Raw genomic sequence first — 23,760 nt, 5'->3', positions numbered from 1 at the left:
TGTAACATGTTCCTCCCTCTAACACTCTTTACACTTGATATTTATCTTGAATAGCCCTGTAACATGTTCCTCCTCTAACACTCTTTACACTTGATATTTATCTTGAATAGCCCTGTAACATGTTCCTCCCTCTAACACTCTTTACACTTGATATTTATCTTGAATAGCCCTGTAACATGTTCCTCCTCTCTAACACTCTTTACACTTGATATTTATCTTGAATAGCCCTGTAACATGTTCCTCCCTCTAACACTCTTTACACTTGATATTTATCTTGAATAGCCCTGTAACATGTTCCTCCCTCTAACACTCTTTACACTTGATATTTATCTTGAATAGCCCTGTAACATGTTCCTCCTCTAACACTCTTTACACTTGATATTTATCTTGAATAGCCCTGTAACATGTTCCTCCTCTAACACTCTTTACACTTGATATTTATCTTGAATAGCCCTGTAACATGTTCCTCCTCTAACACTCTTTACACTTGATATTTATCTTGAATAGCCCTGTAACATGTTCCTCCCTCTAACACTCTTTACACTTGATATTTATCTTGAATAGCCCTGTAACATGTTCCTCCCTCTAACACTCTTTACACTTGATATTTATCTTGAATAGCCCTGTAACATGTTCCTCCCTCTAACACTCTTTACACTTGATATTTATCTTGAATAGCCCTGTAACATGTTCCTCCCTCTAACACTCTTTACACTTGATATTTATCTTGAATAGCCCTGTAACATGTTCCTCCCTCTAACACTCTTTACACTTGATATTTATCTTGAATAGCCCTGTAACATGTTCCTCCCTCTAACACTCTTTACACTTGATATTTATCTTGAATAGCCCTGTAACATGTTCCTCCCTCTAACACTCTTTACACTTGATATTTATCTTGAATAGCCCTGTAACATGTTCCTCCCTCTAACACTCTTTACACTTGATATTTATCTTGAATAGCCCTGTAACATGTTCCTCCTCTAACACTCTTACACTTGATATTTATCTTGAATAGCCCTGTAACATGTTCCTCCCTCTAACACTCTTACACTTGATATTTATCTTGAATAGCCCTGTAACATGTTCCTCCCTCTAACACTCTTTACACTTGATATTTATCTTGAATAGCCCTGTAACATGTTCCTCCCTCTAACACTCTTACACTTGATATTTATCTTGAATAGCCCTGTAACATGTTCCTCCCTCTAACACTCTTTACACTTGATATTTATCTTGAATAGCCCTGTAACATGTTCCTCCTCTCTAACACTCTTTACACTTGATATTTATCTTGAATAGCCCTGTAACATGTTCCTCCCTCTAACACTCTTTACACTTGATATTTATCTTGAATAGCCCTGTAACATGTTCCTCCCTCTAACACTCTTTACACTTGATATTTATCTTGAATAGCCCTGTAACATGTTCCTCCCTCTAACACTCTTTACACTTGATATTTATCTTGAATAGCCCTGTAACATGTTCCTCCCTCTAACACTCTTTACACTTGATATTTATCTTGAATAGCCCTGTAACATGTTCCTCCTCTAACACTCTTTACACTTGATATTTATCTTGAATAGCCCTGTAACATGTTCCTCCTCTAACACTCTTTACACTTGATATTTATCTTGAATAGCCCTGTAACATGTTCCTCCCTCTAACACTCTTTACACTTGATATTTATCTTGAATAGCCCTGTAACATGTTCCTCCTCTAACACTCTTTACACTTGATATTTATCTTGAATAGCCCTGTAACATGTTCCTCCCTCTAACACTCTTTACACTTGATATTTATCTTGAATAGCCCTGTAACATGTTCCTCCCTCTAACACTCTACACTTGATATTTATCTTGAATAGCCCTGTAACATGTTCCTCCCTCTAACACTCTTTACACTTGATATTTATCTTGAATAGCCCTGTAACATGTTCCTCCCTCTAACACTCTTTACACTTGATATTTATCTTGAATAGCCCTGTAACATGTTCCTCCTCTAACACTCTTTACACTTGATATTTATCTTGAATAGCCCTGTAACATGTTCCTCCTCTAACACTCTTTACACTTGATATTTATCTTGAATAGCCCTGTAACATGTTCCTCCCTCTAACACTCTTTACACTTGATATTTATCTTGAATAGCCCTGTAACATGTTCCTCCCTCTAACACTCTTTACACTTGATATTTATCTTGAATAGCCCTGTAACATGTTCCTCCCTCTAACACTCTTTACACTTGATATTTATCTTGAATAGCCCTGTAACATGTTCCTCCCTCTAACACTCTTTACACTTGATATTTATCTTGAATAGCCCTGTAACATGTTCCTCCCTCTAACACTCTTTACACTTGATATTTATCTTGAATAGCCCTGTAACATGTTCCTCCTCTAACACTCTTTACACTTGATATTTATCTTGAATAGCCCTGTAACATGTTCCTCCCTCTAACACTCTTTACACTTGATATTTATCTTGAATAGCCCTGTAACATGTTCCTCCTCTAACACTCTTTACACTTGATATTTATCTTGAATAGCCCTGTAACATGTTCCTCCTCTAACACTCTTTACACTTGATATTTATCTTGAATAGCCCTGTAACATGTTCCTCCTCTAACACTCTTTACACTTGATATTTATCTTGAATAGCCCTGTAACATGTTCCTCCCTCTAACACTCTTTACACTTGATATTTATCTTGAATAGCCCTGTAACATGTTCCTCCCTCTAACACTCTTTACACTTGATATTTATCTTGAATAGCCCTGTAACATGTTCCTCCTCTAACACTCTTTACACTTGATATTTATCTTGAATAGCCCTGTAACATGTTCCTCCCTCTAACACTCTTTACACTTGATATTTATCTTGAATAGCCCTGTAACATGTTCCTCCCTCTAACACTCTTTACACTTGATATTTATCTTGAATAGCCCTGTAACATGTTCCTCCCTCTAACACTCTTTACACTTGATATTTATCTTGAATAGCCCTGTAACATGTTCCTCCCTCTAACACTCTTTACACTTGATATTTATCTTGAATAGCCCTGTAACATGTTCCTCCCTCTAACACTCTTTACACTTGATATTTATCTTGAATAGCCCTGTAACATGTTCCTCCCTCTAACACTCTTTACACTTGATATTTATCTTGAATAGCCCTGTAACATGTTCCTCCTCTAACACTCTTTACACTTGATATTTATCTTGAATAGCCCTGTAACATGTTCCTCCCTCTAACACTCTTTACACTTGATATTTATCTTGAATAGCCCTGTAACATGTTCCTCCTCTAACACTCTTTACACTTGATATTTATCTTGAATAGCCCTGTAACATGTTCCTCCTCTAACACTCTTTACACTTGATATTTATCTTGAATAGCCCTGTAACATGTTCCTCCTCTAACACTCTTTACACTTGATATTTATCTTGAATAGCCCTGTAACATGTTCTCCCTCTAACACTCTTTACACTTGATATTTATCTTGAATAGCCCTGTAACATGTTCCTCCTCTAACACTCTTTACACTTGATATTTATCTTGAATAGCCCTGTAACATGTTCCTCCTCTAACACTCTTACACTTGATATTTATCTTGAATAGCCCTGTAACATGTTCCTCCTCTAACACTCTTTACACTTGATATTTATCTTGAATAGCCCTGTAACATGTTCCTCCCTCTAACACTCTTTACACTTGATATTTATCTTGAATAGCCCTGTAACATGTTCCTCCTCTCTAACACTCTTTACACTTGATATTTATCTTGAATAGCCCTGTAACATGTTCCTCCCTCTAACACTCTTACACTTGATATTTATCTTGAATAGCCCTGTAACATGTTCCTCCCTCTAACACTCTTTACACTTGATATTTATCTTGAATAGCCCTGTAACATGTTCCTCCCTCTAACACTCTTTACACTTGATATTTATCTTGAATAGCCCTGTAACATGTTCCTCCCTCTAACACTCTTTACACTTGATATTTATCTTGAATAGCCCTGTAACATGTTCCTCCCTCTAACACTCTTTACACTTGATATTTATCTTGAATAGCCCTGTAACATGTTCCTCCTCTAACACTCTTTACACTTGATATTTATCTTGAATAGCCCTGTAACATGTTCCTCCTCTAACACTCTTTACACTTGATATTTATCTTGAATAGCCCTGTAACATGTTCCTCCTCTAACACTCTTACACTTGATATTTATCTTGAATAGCCCTGTAACATGTTCCTCCCTCTAACACTCTTTACACTTGATATTTATCTTGAATAGCCCTGTAACATGTTCCTCCTCTAACACTCTTTACACTTGATATTTATCTTGAATAGCCCTGTAACATGTTCCTCCCTCTAACACTCTTACACTTGATATTTATCTTGAATAGCCCTGTAACATGTTCCTCCCTCTAACACTCTTTACACTTGATATTTATCTTGAATAGCCCTGTAACATGTTCCTCCCTCTAACACTCTTTACACTTGATATTTATCTTGAATAGCCCTGTAACATGTTCCTCCCTCTAACACTCTTTACACTTGATATTTATCTTGAATAGCCCTGTAACATGTTCCTCCTCTAACACTCTTTACACTTGATATTTATCTTGAATAGCCCTGTAACATGTTCCTCCCTCTAACACTCTTTACACTTGATATTTATCTTGAATAGCCCTGTAACATGTTCCTCCCTCTAACACTCTTTACACTTGATATTTATCTTGAATAGCCCTGTAACATGTTCCTCCCTCTAACACTCTTTACACTTGATATTTATCTTGAATAGCCCTGTAACATGTTCCTCCTCTCTAACACTCTTTACACTTGATATTTATCTTGAATAGCCCTGTAACATGTTCCTCCCTCTAACACTCTTTACACTTGATATTTATCTTGAATAGCCCTGTAACATGTTCCTCCTCTAACACTCTTTACACTTGATATTTATCTTGAATAGCCCTGTAACATGTTCCTCCTCTAACACTCTTTACACTTGATATTTATCTTGAATAGCCCTGTAACATGTTCCTCCCTCTAACACTCTTTACACTTGATATTTATCTTGAATAGCCCTGTAACATGTTCCTCCCTCTAACACTCTTACACTTGATATTTATCTTGAATAGCCCTGTAACATGTTCCTCCTCTAACACTCTTACACTTGATATTTATCTTGAATAGCCCTGTAACATGTTCCTCCTCTAACACTCTTTACACTTGATATTTATCTTGAATAGCCCTGTAACATGTTCCTCCTCTAACACTCTTTACACTTGATATTTATCTTGAATAGCCCTGTAACATGTTCCTCCCTCTAACACTCTTTACACTTGATATTTATCTTGAATAGCCCTGTAACATGTTCCTCCTCTAACACTCTTTACACTTGATATTTATCTTGAATAGCCCTGTAACATGTTCCTCCCTCTAACACTCTTTACACTTGATATTTATCTTGAATAGCCCTGTAACATGTTCCTCCCTCTAACACTCTTTACACTTGATATTTATCTTGAATAGCCCTGTAACATGTTCCTCCCTCTAACACTCTTTACACTTGATATTTATCTTGAATAGCCCTGTAACATGTTCCTCCCTCTAACACTCTTTACACTTGATATTTATCTTGAATAGCCCTGTAACATGTTCCTCCCTCTAACACTCTTTACACTTGATATTTATCTTGAATAGCCCTGTAACATGTTCCTCCCTCTAACACTCTTTACACTTGATATTTATCTTGAATAGCCCTGTAACATGTTCCTCCCTCTAACACTCTTTACACTTGATATTTATCTTGAATAGCCCTGTAACATGTTCCTCCCTCTAACACTCTTTACACTTGATATTTATCTTGAATAGCCCTGTAACATGTTCCTCCCTCTAACACTCTTTACACTTGATATTTATCTTGAATAGCCCTGTAACATGTTCCTCCCTCTAACACTCTTTACACTTGATATTTATCTTGAATAGCCCTGTAACATGTTCCTCCTCTAACACTCTTTACACTTGATATTTATCTTGAATAGCCCTGTAACATGTTCCTCCTCTAACACTCTTACACTTGATATTTATCTTGAATAGCCCTGTAACATGTTCCTCCTCTAACACTCTTTACACTTGATATTTATCTTGAATAGCCCTGTAACATGTTCCTCCCTCTAACACTCTTTACACTTGATATTTATCTTGAATAGCCCTGTAACATGTTCCTCCTCTAACACTCTTTACACTTGATATTTATCTTGAATAGCCCTGTAACATGTTCCTCCCTCTAACACTCTTTACACTTGATATTTATCTTGAATAGCCCTGTAACATGTTCCTCCTCTAACACTCTTTACACTTGATATTTATCTTGAATAGCCCTGTAACATGTTCCTCCCTCTAACACTCTTTACACTTGATATTTATCTTGAATAGCCCTGTAACATGTTCCTCCTCTAACACTCTTTACACTTGATATTTATCTTGAATAGCCCTGTAACATGTTCCTCCCTCTAACACTCTTTACACTTGATATTTATCTTGAATAGCCCTGTAACATGTTCCTCCCTCTAACACTCTTACACTTGATATTTATCTTGAATAGCCCTGTAACATGTTCCTCCCTCTAACACTCTTACACTTGATATTTATCTTGAATAGCCCTGTAACATGTTCCTCCCTCTAACACTCTTTACACTTGATATTTATCTTGAATAGCCCTGTAACATGTTCCTCCCTCTAACACTCTTTACACTTGATATTTATCTTGAATAGCCCTGTAACATGTTCCTCCCTCTAACACTCTTTACACTTGATATTTATCTTGAATAGCCCTGTAACATGTTCCTCCCTCTAACACTCTTTACACTTGATATTTATCTTGAATAGCCCTGTAACATGTTCCTCCCTCTAACACTCTTTACACTTGATATTTATCTTGAATAGCCCTGTAACATGTTCCTCCCTCTAACACTCTTTACACTTGATATTTATCTTGAATAGCCCTGTAACATGTTCCTCCTCTAACACTCTTTACACTTGATATTTATCTTGAATAGCCCTGTAACATGTTCCTCCTCCTAACACTCTTTACACTTGATATTTATCTTGAATAGCCCTGTAACATGTTCCTCCCTCTAACACTCTTTACACTTGATATTTATCTTGAATAGCCCTGTAACATGTTCCTCCTCTAACACTCTTTACACTTGATATTTATCTTGAATAGCCCTGTAACATGTTCCTCCCTCTAACACTCTTTACACTTGATATTTATCTTGAATAGCCCTGTAACATGTTCCTCCTCTAACACTCTTTACACTTGATATTTATCTTGAATAGCCCTGTAACATGTTCCTCCCTCTAACACTCTTACACTTGATATTTATCTTGAATAGCCCTGTAACATGTTCCTCCCTCTAACACTCTTTACACTTGATATTTATCTTGAATAGCCCTGTAACATGTTCCTCCTCTAACACTCTTACACTTGATATTTATCTTGAATAGCCCTGTAACATGTTCCTCCCTCTAACACTCTTTACACTTGATATTTATCTTGAATAGCCCTGTAACATGTTCCTCCCTCTAACACTCTTTACACTTGATATTTATCTTGAATAGCCCTGTAACATGTTCCTCCCTCTAACACTCTTTACACTTGATATTTATCTTGAATAGCCCTGTAACATGTTCCTCCCTCTAACACTCTTTACACTTGATATTTATCTTGAATAGCCCTGTAACATGTTCCTCCCTCTAACACTCTTTACACTTGATATTTATCTTGAATAGCCCTGTAACATGTTCCTCCCTCTAACACTCTTTACACTTGATATTTATCTTGAATAGCCCTGTAACATGTTCCTCCTCTAACACTCTTTACACTTGATATTTATCTTGAATAGCCCTGTAACATGTTCCTCCCTCTAACACTCTTTACACTTGATATTTATCTTGAATAGCCCTGTAACATGTTCCTCCCTCTAACACTCTTTACACTTGATATTTATCTTGAATAGCCCTGTAACATGTTCCTCCTCTAACACTCTTTACACTTGATATTTATCTTGAATAGCCCTGTAACATGTTCCTCCCTCTAACACTCTTTACACTTGATATTTATCTTGAATAGCCCTGTAACATGTTCCTCCCTCTAACACTCTTTACACTTGATATTTATCTTGAATAGCCCTGTAACATGTTCCTCCTCTAACACTCTTTACACTTGATATTTATCTTGAATAGCCCTGTAACATGTTCCTCCCTCTAACACTCTTTACACTTGATATTTATCTTGAATAGCCCTGTAACATGTTCCTCCCTCTAACACTCTTTACACTTGATATTTATCTTGAATAGCCCTGTAACATGTTCCTCCCTCTAACACTCTTTACACTTGATATTTATCTTGAATAGCCCTGTAACATGTTCCTCCCTCTAACACTCTTTACACTTGATATTTATCTTGAATAGCCCTGTAACATGTTCCTCCCTCTAACACTCTTTACACTTGATATTTATCTTGAATAGCCCTGTAACATGTTCCTCCCTCTAACACTCTTTACACTTGATATTTATCTTGAATAGCCCTGTAACATGTTCCTCCTCTCTAACACTCTTTACACTTGATATTTATCTTGAATAGCCCTGTAACATGTTCCTCCCTCTAACACTCTTTACACTTGATATTTATCTTGAATAGCCCTGTAACATGTTCCTCCCTCTAACACTCTTTACACTTGATATTTATCTTGAATAGCCCTGTAACATGTTCCTCCCTCTAACACTCTTTACACTTGATATTTATCTTGAATAGCCCTGTAACATGTTCCTCCCTCTAACACTCTTTACACTTGATATTTATCTTGAATAGCCCTGTAACATGTTCCTCCCTCTAACACTCTTTACACTTGATATTTATCTTGAATAGCCCTGTAACATGTTCCTCCTCTAACACTCTTTACACTTGATATTTATCTTGAATAGCCCTGTAACATGTTCCTCCTCTAACACTCTTCACACTTGATATTTATCTTGAATAGCCCTGTAACATGTTCCTCCCTCTAACACTCTTACACTTGATATTTATCTTGAATAGCCCTGTAACATGTTCCTCCCTCTAACACTCTTACACTTGATATTTATCTTGAATAGCCCTGTAACATGTTCCTCCCTCTAACACTCTTTACACTTGATATTTATCTTGAATAGCCCTGTAACATGTTCCTCCCTCTAACACTCTTTACACTTGATATTTATCTTGAATAGCCCTGTAACATGTTCCTCCTCTAACACTCTTTACACTTGATATTTATCTTGAATAGCCCTGTAACATGTTCCTCCCTCTAACACTCTTTGACACTTGATATTTATCTTGAATAGCCCTGTAACATGTTCCTCCCTCTAACACTCTTTACACTTGATATTTATCTTGAATAGCCCTGTAACATGTTCCTCCTCTAACACTCTTACACTTGATATTTATCTTGAATAGCCCTGTAACATGTTCCTCCCTCTAACACTCTTTACACTTGATATTTATCTTGAATAGCCCTGTAACATGTTCCTCCCTCTAACACTCTTACACTTGATATTTATCTTGAATAGCCCTGTAACATGTTCCTCCTCTAACACTCTTTACACTTGATATTTATCTTGAATAGCCCTGTAACATGTTCCTCCCTCTAACACTCTTTACACTTGATATTTATCTTGAATAGCCCTGTAACATGTTCCTCCCTCTAACACTCTTTACACTTGATATTTATCTTGAATAGCCCTGTAACATGTTCCTCCCTCTAACACTCTTTACACTTGATATTTATCTTGAATAGCCCTGTAACATGTTCCTCCCTCTAACACTCTTTACACTTGATATTTATCTTGAATAGCCCTGTAACATGTTCCTCCCTCTAACACTCTTTACACTTGATATTTATCTTGAATAGCCCTGTAACATGTTCCTCCTCTAACACTCTTTACACTTGATATTTATCTTGAATAGCCCTGTAACATGTTCCTCCCTCTAACACTCTTTACACTTGATATTTATCTTGAATAGCCCTGTAACATGTTCCTCCCTCTAACACTCTTTACACTTGATATTTATCTTGAATAGCCCTGTAACATGTTCCTCCCTCTAACACTCTTTACACTTGATATTTATCTTGAATAGCCCTGTAACATGTTCCTCCCTCTAACACTCTTTACACTTGATATTTATCTTGAATAGCCCTGTAACATGTTCCTCCTCTAACACTCTTTACACTTGATATTTATCTTGAATAGCCCTGTAACATGTTCCTCCCTCTAACACTCTTTACACTTGATATTTATCTTGAATAGCCCTGTAACATGTTCCTCCCTCTAACACTTTTACACTTGATATTTATCTTGAATAGCCCTGTAACATGTTCCTCCCTCTAACACTCTTTACACTTGATATTTATCTTGAATAGCCCTGTAACATGTTCCTCCCTCTAACACTCTTTACACTTGATATTTATCTTGAATAGCCCTGTAACATGTTCCTCCCTCTAACACTCTTTACACTTGATATTTATCTTGAATAGCCCTGTAACATGTTCCTCCCTCTAACACTCTTTACACTTGATATTTATCTTGAATAGCCCTGTAACATGTTCCTCCTCTAACACTCTTTACACTTGATATTTATCTTGAATAGCCCTGTAACATGTTCCTCCTCTAACACTCTTTACACTTGATATTTATCTTGAATAGCCCTGTAACATGTTCCTCCCTCTAACACTCTTTACACTTGATATTTATCTTGAATAGCCCTGTAACATGTTCCTCCCTCTAACACTCTTTACACTTGATATTTATCTTGAATAGCCCTGTAACATGTTCCTCCCTCTAACACTCTTTACACTTGATATTTATCTTGAATAGCCCTGTAACATGTTCCTCCCTCTAACACTCTTTACACTTGATATTTATCTTGAATAGCCCTGTAACATGTTCCTCCCTCTAACACTCTTTACACTTGATATTTATCTTGAATAGCCCTGTAACATGTTCCTCCCTCTAACACTCTTTACACTTGATATTTATCTTGAATAGCCCTGTAACATGTTCCTCCCTCTCTTTAACACTGTAACTTTCCTCCCTCTACACTTGATATTTATCTTGAATAGCCCTGTAACATGTTCCTCCTCTAACACTCTTTCACACTTGATATTTATCTTGAATAGCCCTGTAACATGTTCCTCCTCTAACACTCTTTACACTTGATATTTATCTTGAATAGCCCTGTAACATGTTCCTCCCTCTAACACTCTTTACACTTGATATTTATCTTGAATAGCCCTGTAACATGTTCCTCCCTCTAACACTTTTACACTTGATATTTATCTTGAATAGCCCTGTAACATGTTCCTCCCTCTAACACTCTTACACTTGATATTTATCTTGAATAGCCCTGTAACATGTTCTTCCCTCTAACACTCTTACACTTGATATTTATCTTGAATAGCCCTGTAACATGTTCCTCCCTCTAACACTCTTTACACTTGATATTTATCTTGAATAGCCCTGTAACATGTTCCTCCTCCCTCTAACACTCTTTACACTTGATATTTATCTTGAATAGCCCTGTAACATGTTCCTCCCTCTAACACTCTTTACACTTGATATTTATCTTGAATAGCCCTGTAACATGTTCCTCCCTCTAACACTCTTTACACTTGATATTTATCTTGAATAGCCCTGTAACATGTTCCTCCCTCTAACACTCTTTACACTTGATATTTATCTTGAATAGCCCTGTAACATGTTCCTCCTCTAACACTCTTTACACTTGATATTTATCTTGAATAGCCCTGTAACATGTTCCTCCTCTAACACTCTTTACACTTGATATTTATCTTGAATAGCCCTGTAACATGTTCCTCCCTCTAACACTCTTTACACTTGATATTTATCTTGAATAGCCCTGTAACATGTTCCTCCCTCTAACACTCTTTACACTTGATATTTATCTTGAATAGCCCTGTAACATGTTCCTCCCTCTAACACTCTTTACACTTGATATTTATCTTGAATAGCCCTGTAACATGTTCCTCCCTCTAACACTCTTTACACTTGATATTTATCTTGAATAGCCCTGTAACATGTTCCTCCTCTAACACTCTTTACACTTGATATTTATCTTGAATAGCCCTGTAACATGTTCCTCCTCTAACACTCTTTACACTTGATATTTATCTTGAATAGCCCTGTAACATGTTCCTCCCTCTAACACTCTTACACTTGATATTTATCTTGAATAGCCCTGTAACATGTTCCTCCCTCTAACACTCTTTACACTTGATATTTATCTTGAATAGCCCTGTAACATGTTCCTCCCTCTAACACTCTCTACACTTGATATTTATCTTGAATAGCCCTGTAACATGTTCCTCCCTCTAACACTCTTTACACTTGATATTTATCTTGAATAGCCCTGTAACATGTTCCTCCCTCTAACACTCTTTACACTTGATATTTATCTTGAATAGCCCTGTAACATGTTCCTCCCTCTAACACTCTTCACACTTGATATTTATCTTGAATAGCCCTGTAACATGTTCCTCCCTCTAACACTCTTTACACTTGATATTTATCTTGAGTAGCCCTGTAACATGTTCCTCCTTCCTCTAACACTCTTTTACACTTGATATTTATCTTGAATAGCCCTGTAACATGTTCCTCCTCTAACACTCTTTACACTTGATATTTATCTTGAATAGCCCTGTAACATGTTCCTCCTCCTCCTCTAACACTCTTTACACTTGATATTTATCTTGAATAGCCCTGTAACATGTTCCTCCCTCTAACACTCTTTACACTTGATATTTATCTTGAGTAGCCCTGTAACATGTTCTTCCCTCTAACACTCTTTACACTTGATATTTATCTTGAATAGCCCTGTAACATGTTCCTCCTCTAACACTCTTTACACTTGATATTTATCTTGAGTAGCCCTGTAACATGTTCCTGTTCCTCCCTCTAACACTCTTTACACTTGATTATTATCTTGAATAGCCCTGTAACATGTTCCTCCCTCTAACACTCTTTACACTTGATATTTATCTTGAATAGCCCTGTAACATGTTCCTCCCTCCAACACTCTTTACACTTGATATTTATCTTGAATAGCCCTGTAACATGTTCCTCCCTCTAACACTTTTCACACTTGATATTTATCTTGAATAGCCCTGTAACATGTTCCTCCCTCTAACACTCTTTACACTTGATATTTATTTTGAATAGCCCTGTAACATGTTCCTCCCTCTAACACTCTTCACACTTGATATTTATCTTGAATAGCCCTGTAACATGTTCCTCCCTCTAACACTCTTTACACTCGATATTTATCTTGAATAGCCCTGTAACATGTTCCTCCCTCTAACACTCTTTACACTTGATATTTATCTTGAATAGCCCTGTAACATGTTCCTCCCTCTAACACTCTTTACACTTGATATTTATCTTGAATAGCCCTGTAACATGTTCCTCCTCTAACACTCTTTACACTTGATATTTATTTTGAATAGCCCTGTAACATGTTCCTCCCTCTAACACTCTTCACACTTGATATTTATCTTGAATAGCCCTGTAACATGTTCCTCCCTCTAACACTCTTTACACTTGATATTTATCTTGAGTAGCCCTGTAACATGTTCTTCCCTCTAACACTCTTTACACTTGATATTTATCTTGAATAGCCCTGTAACATGTTCCTCCCTCTAACACTCTCTACACTTGATATTTATCTTGAGTAGCTCTGTAACATGTTCCTGTTCTTCCCTCTAACACTCTTTACACTTGATTATTATCTTGAATAGCCCTGTAACATGTTCCTCCCTCTAACACTCTTCACACTTGATATTTATCTTGAATAGCCCTGTAACATGTTCCTCCCTCCAACACTCTTACACTTGATATTTATCTTGAATAGCCCTGTAACATGTTCCTCCTCTAACACTTTTCACACTTGATATTTATCTTGAATAGCCCTGTAACATGTTCCTCCTCTAACACTCTTTACACTTGATATTTATCTTGAATAGCCCTGTAACATGTTCCTCCCTCTAACACTCTTTACACTTGATATTTATCTTGAATAGCCCTGTAACATGTTCCTCCTCTAACACTCTTTACACTTGATATTTATCTTGAATAGCCCTGTAACATGTTCCTCTTCCTCTAACACTCTTACACTTGATATTTATCTTGAATAGCCCTGTAACATGTTCCTCCCTCTAACACTCTTTACACTTGATATTTATCTTGAGTAGCCCTGTAACATGTTCTTCCCTCTAACACTCTTTACACTTGATATTTATTTTGAATAGCCCTGTAACATGTTCCTCCCTCTAACACTCTTTACACTTGATATTTATCTTGAGTAGCCCTGTAACATGTTCCTGTTCCTCCCTCTAACACTCTTTACACTTGATATTTATCTGAAGTAGCCCTGTAACACGTTTCTCCCTCTAACACACATTACATTTGACATTTATCTTAAGTAGACCATGAATAACCCTGTAGCACGTTTGTCCCTCTAACACACTGTACATTTGACCATTATTTTAAGTAGCCACTGAATAACCCCGTAGCATTTTCCTCCCTCTAATACATATTACACTTGACCATTCTCTTGAGTGGCCCCTGAATGACCCTGTAACACATTCCTCTCTATAACACACAGTACACTTGACATTTATCTGAAGTTGCCCCATAATATCCTAGCAGCACATTCCTCCTTCTAATACACATTACACTTGACGTTCATCTTTAGACGTCCCTGAATAGCCCTGTAGTGTTGTACACGACATTTTCGCTCATTTACCAGTAACTTAGATCAGCCATATCTAATTCTGTAGCGTTCTCTACATCGTCTTATATTCCACAGTTAGTTAAGATTGATTTCGTTACCACAGGTAGCTGTAGCAACTCTAATTGTTCCTGCTTAATTTTCAACATTGACGATTAGTTTCTCTTATCTTTACTGTTCCTGCAGTATTTTTGACACTAACAGATAGCTTCATTAGCTTTTATAAACTATTAATACATTACTTTTCAACAATAATTATCTTAGATGTTCTATTTATTATACTGGCCTTATAACGTGTAAATACTATATACCATTTTATGCAACAATGTATATCTCATATCTACAGAATATTTTGATATGGTATTTTTTATATTGAGCTGAGATAAAGATACAAACTTGTGTTTAAGTATTTCTTCAGTCAAGCAAGTGCTATGGTGTTTCATGGGATAGCTGCATTGGTCTTTACTTGGCACTGCATATGATGAATATCTCGTGAAGGTCAGTTGAATGTATTCTGGTGATCATGTTCATATTTATCAGTCACAGAGAAAATGTGTATTATGAATGAAGATTTCTCAAAATTCACGGGATATTCAATGTAATTGAAGACGTCAAGACATTTAGTGGTTTGAGAGAACTAAGACTTGATGACGAATCCAGTCCTCATTTTATTTTTCTACAATGCAGTATCCATTACTGTGACAATCGGCTTCTCCTTCATTTTAGTCCTAATAAAGAATTTTATTTCAGTCAGGAGTTCTGTTTCTTTGATTTCTCTTGTAGCAACTCAGTATACCATTCAGAAATATTTTCTGATTCATATATCGAATGAGTTGGAATTACGTTTTTTATTTAGTACCCCGTAGTAGACAGTAACACTGTCAGTAAGGAACAATGAAGGTTCTCTCTATTTGGTTGATAATTCTCACATTTATAAAAGTCCTTTATTCTTTCACAGTAATTGTCTGTGACTTGTTGGCAATAAATTCGAAGAGTAAACGGACAGCACACAAACCACTTGTTTTAAAATAATATATTCGAAAGAAACCAAACGTTATGCAATAGTATACAGAGTCATAGTAGATAATTCTCTTTTACGTCAGAAGTCCACACAGGCTAGTTCAATTACTTCAGAACAACTTTCTAGGACTTTACATTTGCCTTTATTACAATACTAATGTGGAAATCACTCTGCATATTGTCAGTTTCTGTTAAATTCTAAATCACACAGTCTGATTTCATTTTACTACTTTAACATTTTTTTACTGTACTCGTGCTCACACTGCACAGCTTTCAATAAATTACGACGCCTTATGTTCTGACAATACTCAAGGAAACAAGAAGAATTCAAAAATTCGTGAAATGTGACGTGAAATTAAAACAGGTGAACTATACACACAAAACGTAACGAAACTTATTATAACTATCGCCCATAAAGTAATTAACGTAAACACCCTTTTTATGAAAATTAAATAATCAATAAATATTAGATCAATAAATTAACTAAATAATAACGCTTACATAAAACAATCTTTTACATTAAACAGTAACAAGGAAGATTCTTACTGAAGTATGGTAAATGTTGAGTTTATTACATCGTAATTAAGATGATCCTCACTAAAGTATTGTAGGTGTTCAGTTTGTTACTTGGTAATTACGAAAATCATCACTAATATATAGCAGATGTTGAGTTTGTTCCTTGGTAGTTTAGAAGATCATCACTAAATTATGGTAGATGTTCAGTTTGTTACTTGGTAATTAAGATGATCATCACTAAAGTATTGTAGATTTTCAGTTTCTTACATTGTAATTAAGATGATCCTTACTACAGTATGGTAAATGTTCTGTTTGTTTCATAGTTATTAAGAAGATCCCCACTAAAGTATGGTAGATGCTAACTTTGTTACATGATAATGAAGACGATCCTCACTAAGATGTGGTAGATGTTCAGTTTGTTGCATGGTATTTAAGATTATCCTCACTAAAGTATGTTAGATGTTCAGTTGGTTACCTTGTAATTAAGATGATCTTCACTAAAGTGTGATAGATTTTCAGTTTGTTAGTTGATAGTTAAGAAGATCATCACTAAAGTGTGGTATACGTTGAGTTTATTACATGATAATTAAATGATCCTCAGTAAAGTGTGGTAGTTGTTCAGCTTCTTTCTTGGTTGTTTAGAAGATCCTCACTTAAGTATGGTAGATGTTCAGTTTGTGACTTTGTAGTTTAGAAGATAATCACTCAATTATGGTAGATGTTTATTTTTAACATGGTAATTAAGATGATCCTCACTAAAGTATGTTAGTTGTTCAGTTTGTTATATTGTAATTAAGATGATCTTCACTAAAGTGTGGTAGTTGTTCAGCTTGTTTTTTCGTAGTTTAGAAGATCATCACTAAAGTATGGTAGATGTTGAACTTTTTTCATGGTAATTAATATGATTCTCACTAAAGTATGGTAGATGTTCAGTTTGTTACTTGGTATTTAAGAAGATTCTGATACTCACTAAAGTGTGGTAGATGTTCAGTTTGCTACTTGGTAGTTTAGAAGATCATCACTAAAGTATGGTAGATGTTTAGTTTTTTTACCTGGTAATTAAGATGATCCTCACTAAAGTGTGGTAGGTGTTTAGTTTGTTACATGGTAATTAAGATGATCCTCACTGAAATATGGTAGGTGTTTAGTTTGTTACATGGTAATTAAGATGATCCTCACTGAAATATGGTAGATGTTCAGTTTGTTACATGGTAATTAAGATGATCCTCACTGAAATATGGTAGGTGTTTAGTTTGTTACATGGTAATTAAGATGATCCTCACTGAAATATGGTAGATGTTCAGTTTGTTGCTGCTTTTATTGTGAACATTTTCCCTGACATTCTTTAGATGTTGTTAGTTCTATTTAGGTTTACCTAAGGTAGTGTAGATGTTCTATGGAGTATTTCTGTAGATATTTCTTAGTAAAGAACAATACATTTTTCTCAAGTAAATTATTTTATCACTCATTGCTGTTAATCAGTCGATCACAGTTGTAAAAATAAGATTAATTGCATTATATGTTAACTGTGAAACTGGTTCTTAGATGTTAAGATATTTAATGTTTTGCTGATATAATTGAGGATTGTTGTTAAAAAAAAAAAGGAAAAGTGAACATTATTGCAGAAAATCGATTTCCTTTCCCTTATATATATATATATATACATAATGTCAACTCCTTAACGCGTCTCAACGCACCGAAGAATTCAGTCGTGAGCTGACATATGAAAACCTGTCGTAAACTGGGATTATACGTATTATGATGTGTAAAGGACAACAATCAACGGAATGTGGTAGTTTTAGTGAGAACGTAAAATGTGAGGAGACTGCCTCTATGGAGATATTAGGTACGCATAAATACCATAAAGCGATATACCATATACATTATGAAGCCACTATATAAGTGATTAAATATTCAGCAGAAGGAAACTCGTCTTGACTTTACTATTTTAAGATATATTTTAGTTTTAGAGCTGGAAAAAAATCTCTGGAGGTTGGAGCACATGTAATAGCCGTTCAGTTGGATCTCTCCAATAAACCGTATGTCAGATGAACCTCTTTTATAACGTATAATGCTTTCTTTATTGTATTAAGAATGAGACAGAGAATACACTTTAAGCGTAAAAAAATTGCAAAGGTTCATTAATAAAATGACAAAACGTAAGTATTATTTGATAACATATTACACAAGCTTGAAAAACAGTGGTTCTGATTATTGACTTAGTGATAATTTGAAAGAGGAACCAAGGTACAGTTCAGTAATTTAAAAGTTATTATGTGATGGTACTTGACAGTTGATGCTTAGTGAACATATATGTACGTGTACTGATTGTAAAAGTACGTTGTTTAATTAAGCACGTGACACATCGCACTAAAACGCTGAAAGAGCATTTCATATGTCGTGATATTTAATGAAGTGAGTACTTCACGACATATTAACATGTTTAATGAGACACTTCAAAACACGTTAAAATGGATAATAAGACACTTCAATACGCATTAAGTTGTTTATTGAAACACGTCACAACACTTTAAGACTCTTAAAACTTATCAAGTGTCTCGCATTATGCCCCCACTGCTGAAAGGGTGACTAAGTACAGTGACGGGGATTCTAACCTGCGACCCACGGATTACAAGTTAAGCATCCTAACCATTAGGCCATGCCGGACTCCTGAATAATTTGGATAACAAATTTTATACCATGGAAAGTTATGATTAGAATATCTGCGTGTGTGTCGTTTTGTTTATCCGTCTAACCGTCTGTTTGCCCATTTCTTGGTTAAAGAAAAATTCATCTGAATGTGAATCGACCCACAAAAGTGGGCAACCAAGAGTTTGAGTTTACCTGCACGAGTTGGAGGATCAAGTATATGAGCTGACCCACAAAACACCATCAAGAATTGAACTCGACCCACAAAATAGGAGAATTTGAGTTGACTCGCACAATAGAAGGATCGAAGTATGAAATATGACCCACAAAACGTGGGTAAAAGATTTGAAAGTTATGTGGCGTAGAGACGGTAGAGGATTGGTTTGTTTTGAATTTCGCGCAAAGCTACTAGACGGCTATCTGCGCTAGCCGTCTTTAATTTAGACTAGAGGGAAAGACAGCTCGTCATCACCACCCACCGCTAACTCTTAGGTTACTCTTTTACCAACAAATAGTGGAATTGACCGTAACATTATAACGCCCCCACGACTTAAAGGGCGAGCATGTTTGGTGGACGGGGATTCGAGTGCCTTAACCACCTGGCCATGGACAGTAGAGGAAATAGTTTCCTACTAAACGAAAAAGGTCAAACGAAGTAGAATCAAACTGGAAAAGAACATAACTAAAAGGACGAGAAAACAAGTGAAAGAAGGTCTGAGTATAACATTCTATACAAGTGACAACAGAAGTACAACAATCTATACAAGTGACAACAGAAGTATAACAATCTATACAAGTGACAACAGAAGTACAACAATCTATACAAGTGACAACAGAAGTACAACAATATATACAAGTGACAACAGAAGTATAACAATCTATACAAGTGACAACAGAATAAAGTATAGGATTAAACTAACATGTCTGACTGCAACTAAGAAAAAAGGATTACCAGTAAGGTCAGTAACAATCAGGCTGACCTGATTATCGTCAGCTCGACTTGGATCACCATCGTAAAGCTGATCAGTATGAACACATTCAGGAACTAGGTACCGACTAGAGATGTCGTGTTTGCACGTGGCCTATAAGAGACTTGCTTTTTGTGTCCTAACTTTAACTAAATTTAGAATTAAAGTTTAGTGCACGGAATCAATATAAAACATATTTAATTACACTATGTAACACAAATTTTGTATGTGTTACTTCTTAATTGCTTATGTTGTAAAAGTACAGAAAATGGCCATTTTTCCCTTCAAACTTTGCTTTTGTGACCTGGATAATGAAATTTAGAAATTAACCTATTTCCTATGTAAAAACGGCCAAATTTGCATATTTTAATTTACATAAGATCTGAATAAAACAACATATAAATCAATATTTACATGTATTTATACTAAAGTTGTACAAAAATGAACAAAAATGTTTAGAAGTGAGTAGTTTTTCGAGATTTGCGACTGTCATGTAAATCACTTTCACGTATCAGCCCTCAAATATAGTTTCCCAACATGTTTTCTTTATTCGCTCCCAGGTCACAAAAGCAAAGTTTGAAGAGAAAAATAGGTCTTTTCCATTTACTTTAGGCATAAGCAATTGGGAAATAACACTTTCTGTCCAGGAACAAGAAAGAGTAAAAATTTTGTTACATAGTGTTATTCATCTGTGTGCATCTGCTCTCTTGCGTATGTTTTTTTTTAAATGAATGCCTTACGACTGGTATATACAAACTACTTATAGAAAACTACGGTGTAAAATGGACAAGTATCAGGGTTGTTAGGCCTATTACATTAACACATAAGTTCCAGTTTTCACTGAGTTAACGTTATTCTTTTTACAGTTATGAATACACCCTGCTGTTGCTAAGTTGATGTTGTCTCCTATAGTTGTGGATACATCCTGTTGTTGCTGAGTCAACACTTTTTCATATTGCTATGGACAGACCCTGTTGTTGCTGAGTTATGATTTCATACTGTTGTGAATAATACACCATTGTTGCTGAGGTAACGTCATTTCTAGCAGTTGTGAATACACAAAACGTATATCGTATTCTACTTTACACATGTGCAACCTGTTAAAACTTTGACGTTTACTAATATTAATAACATAAAAATCTGTTCTCTGACTACGAAACCTACTTTGTTTTGATTCCATTAAGGCTAGAAAAATATAATTTTCCTAATATTCGTTAAATTTAAATAATAATTACTTATTTGATATTCGTGGTTTTGATTAAACTGAAAAAAAAAAAAATCATTATATCTGTCTCGCTAACCATTATTAAGTGAAATCTAGGTTTAATAGACTTATTAAACACAGACAATAGACACCAGAACTAAAGTAACTAATCTTTAAGAAGAGTTATCTCTTGCTTTGGCTTCTGTTAGCGATCCTCGTGTTGTTCCTTGTGCAAGTATCTGTATATCTCTTCTTCTTCCCTCAGGAACTGGAATTATGCCTGAATAAAATGTTCATTGTGGATCTACTGCCAGAAGAGAGAGAGGTTTTTGTCGAGCGCATCTGAAGATATATATATGTATTGAGTAATTACTTTGTTAATGGGATGTTTTAAAAGCTAGGATTCATTTCGAAAACTTCAACAAGAAACTATTATTGGAAAAATAAATCAGACTAGCTGCAAAATACAACTTTATCATGAAAACTTGAATGTGAAAAAAATTTAAGATATTAATTAATACAGTATTTATAACTGCTATTTGTTTACAAGTAAATTAATTCGTAATTATATCTGATGTTGTTGTTGTTTTCAATTAAGCACAAAGCTACACAGTAGGCTATCTGTGCTCTGCCCACCACGGGTATCGAAACCCGGTTTTTAGCGTTGTAAGTTCGCAGACATACCGCTGAGCCACTTGGGGACAGTTATATCTGAATGAAGGAAAGAAACGTAGGTATACAAAACTACATTGTTTTCTGTATTTGAATTTCGCGCAAAGCTACACGAAGGATATCTGCGACAGTCATTTCTAATTTAGCAGTGTGAGACTAGAGGGAAGACAGATAGTCATCACTACCCACTACCAACTCTTTAGCTGCTCTTTTACCAACGAATAGTGGGATTGACCGTGACTTATAACGCCCCTACGGCTGAAAGGGCGAGCATGTTTGGTGCGACAGAGATTCAAATCTGCGACCCTCAGAATACGAGTCGAGCTCCTTAACAACCTAGCCATGCCGGGGCTCCAAAACGTACATTTAAACATAACTCTCAATGAAAGAAATACAGATCTACAAAACGTACCGTTGAACATGACTCTCAAAGGAAGTAACGCAGGTTTACAAAACGTACGTCTAAACATAACTAGCAAAAAAAATGTAGATCTAAAAACGTATCTTTAAACGTATTTCTCAAGTACAGAAATATAAGTCTTCAAAACGTACCTCTAAACATAACTCTCAATGAAAGAACGTTGGCCTACGAAACATATCTCTTAGCATAACTCCTATCCAATAAGATACTTATAAATTGTCGGTTAGCGAAGAACGGAACTGCTGGCATTATAATTGTAATTATAGAGTTAGGCTATATACAAGCTGGTAATAAATTTATTAGTGTCAGCTAAGCAATAGTGTAGTTCATGCCTGATAACAGTGCAATTATACGGTTTGGTTATATTTCACATCTGAAAACAAATGTAGTGTCTGTTGATATGTTTTTCATCTCCTGAAACCAAAGAAATGATAAACCAAATGTAAAACAAATTAGCCTGTTCGTGTTTTCCAAGAATTGTAGTTACAAAGAATACAGCAATTATAAGAAAGTACGCTGTTACAACTGCAGGTATAAAAACTGATTTACTAAATGGAAATTGTACTGCCTAAGGTGGGCATGGTAACACGCAAACTTCGATTTTCGCGTGCACAAGAATTCATTTGTTATTGATTATGTAGCTAGCTAGCTACCCAACAGTTATATGGCTATCAGTAACATTTACACATGTGCACTTCTGTATGGTTATCGTTTCCCTTATGTCGCGGCTGACATACCTGTTTCAAACCGAATTGAACTCGCTATAGGAACACATTTGTATTTGTAGTAAAGAGTCGATTCAGCCAAGCCTTGAATTTCTTTGTGACAGTATAAATTCTAGACTGCAAATTCAGCTCAACGATTAATGCAGTTGCATGCTATGCCAAAAGTATATTGATTATTAAGCAGAATAAGTCCTTAAAGGAAACAAGGTTTTTGAGCATTTGATTATTTCCGGAAACAAACCATACAAAGATATTTGCATGTTTATTAGTTTAGTTATCACGCTTCGGTATTCGGATTTTCGTTTAAGCAGGTTTAGTTTTACTATATAGCTAATGTCAACATGTATGGAAAGTAATATCTTCATAGCCTTAACGCATAAGCATAAGTAATAAACGAATTATGTAAGTTCGGTAACAAAACAGACCAAGAAAAATTTTGAAACATTGTTTTATACTGACTGAGAAAATAAAATACTGAAAATTATGATTGGTATTCTACACGCCACAGATGATACTCGACTGCCATGAAGAGAAACTTGAAATATCATTAACTACATACCCCATGGGTCAAGTAATACACGGAGAAAATACGATAACATTTGAAATACGAAATTACAGAGGAAGCAGTTTTATAAATTTAAGCATACGTATTCCAGAGTTTTCGTATAAATTGCCGATTCTACTCAAAGCAATAACAACAAGAAATTTAATTGTCTCAAATGGAATTTGT

At 35.5% G+C, this 23,760-nt stretch overlaps 1 long non-coding RNA gene across 1 annotated transcript in view; it reads left to right on the top strand.

Moving 5' to 3' along the window:
• LOC143224305 (uncharacterized) overlaps positions 1 to 21,608 on the top strand; it is an 82,903-nt gene extending 61,295 nt beyond the window's left edge. Inside the window, exons 2-3 of the long non-coding RNA XR_013013323.1 lie at positions 20,875 to 21,037; positions 21,478 to 21,608. This is a non-coding gene — a long non-coding RNA (uncharacterized LOC143224305). The remainder of the gene's footprint in view (positions 1 to 20,874; positions 21,038 to 21,477) is intronic.
• Positions 21,609 to 23,760: the final 2,152 nt, after the last annotated feature.

Source organism: Tachypleus tridentatus, chromosome 8, assembly GCF_004210375.1.
Source record: "Tachypleus tridentatus isolate NWPU-2018 chromosome 8, ASM421037v1, whole genome shotgun sequence".
Taxonomy (NCBI): Eukaryota; Metazoa; Arthropoda; class Merostomata; order Xiphosura; family Limulidae; genus Tachypleus; species Tachypleus tridentatus.
Note: the sequence above shows the minus strand (reverse complement) of the source record. Positions and strands in the feature narration are given on the sequence as shown.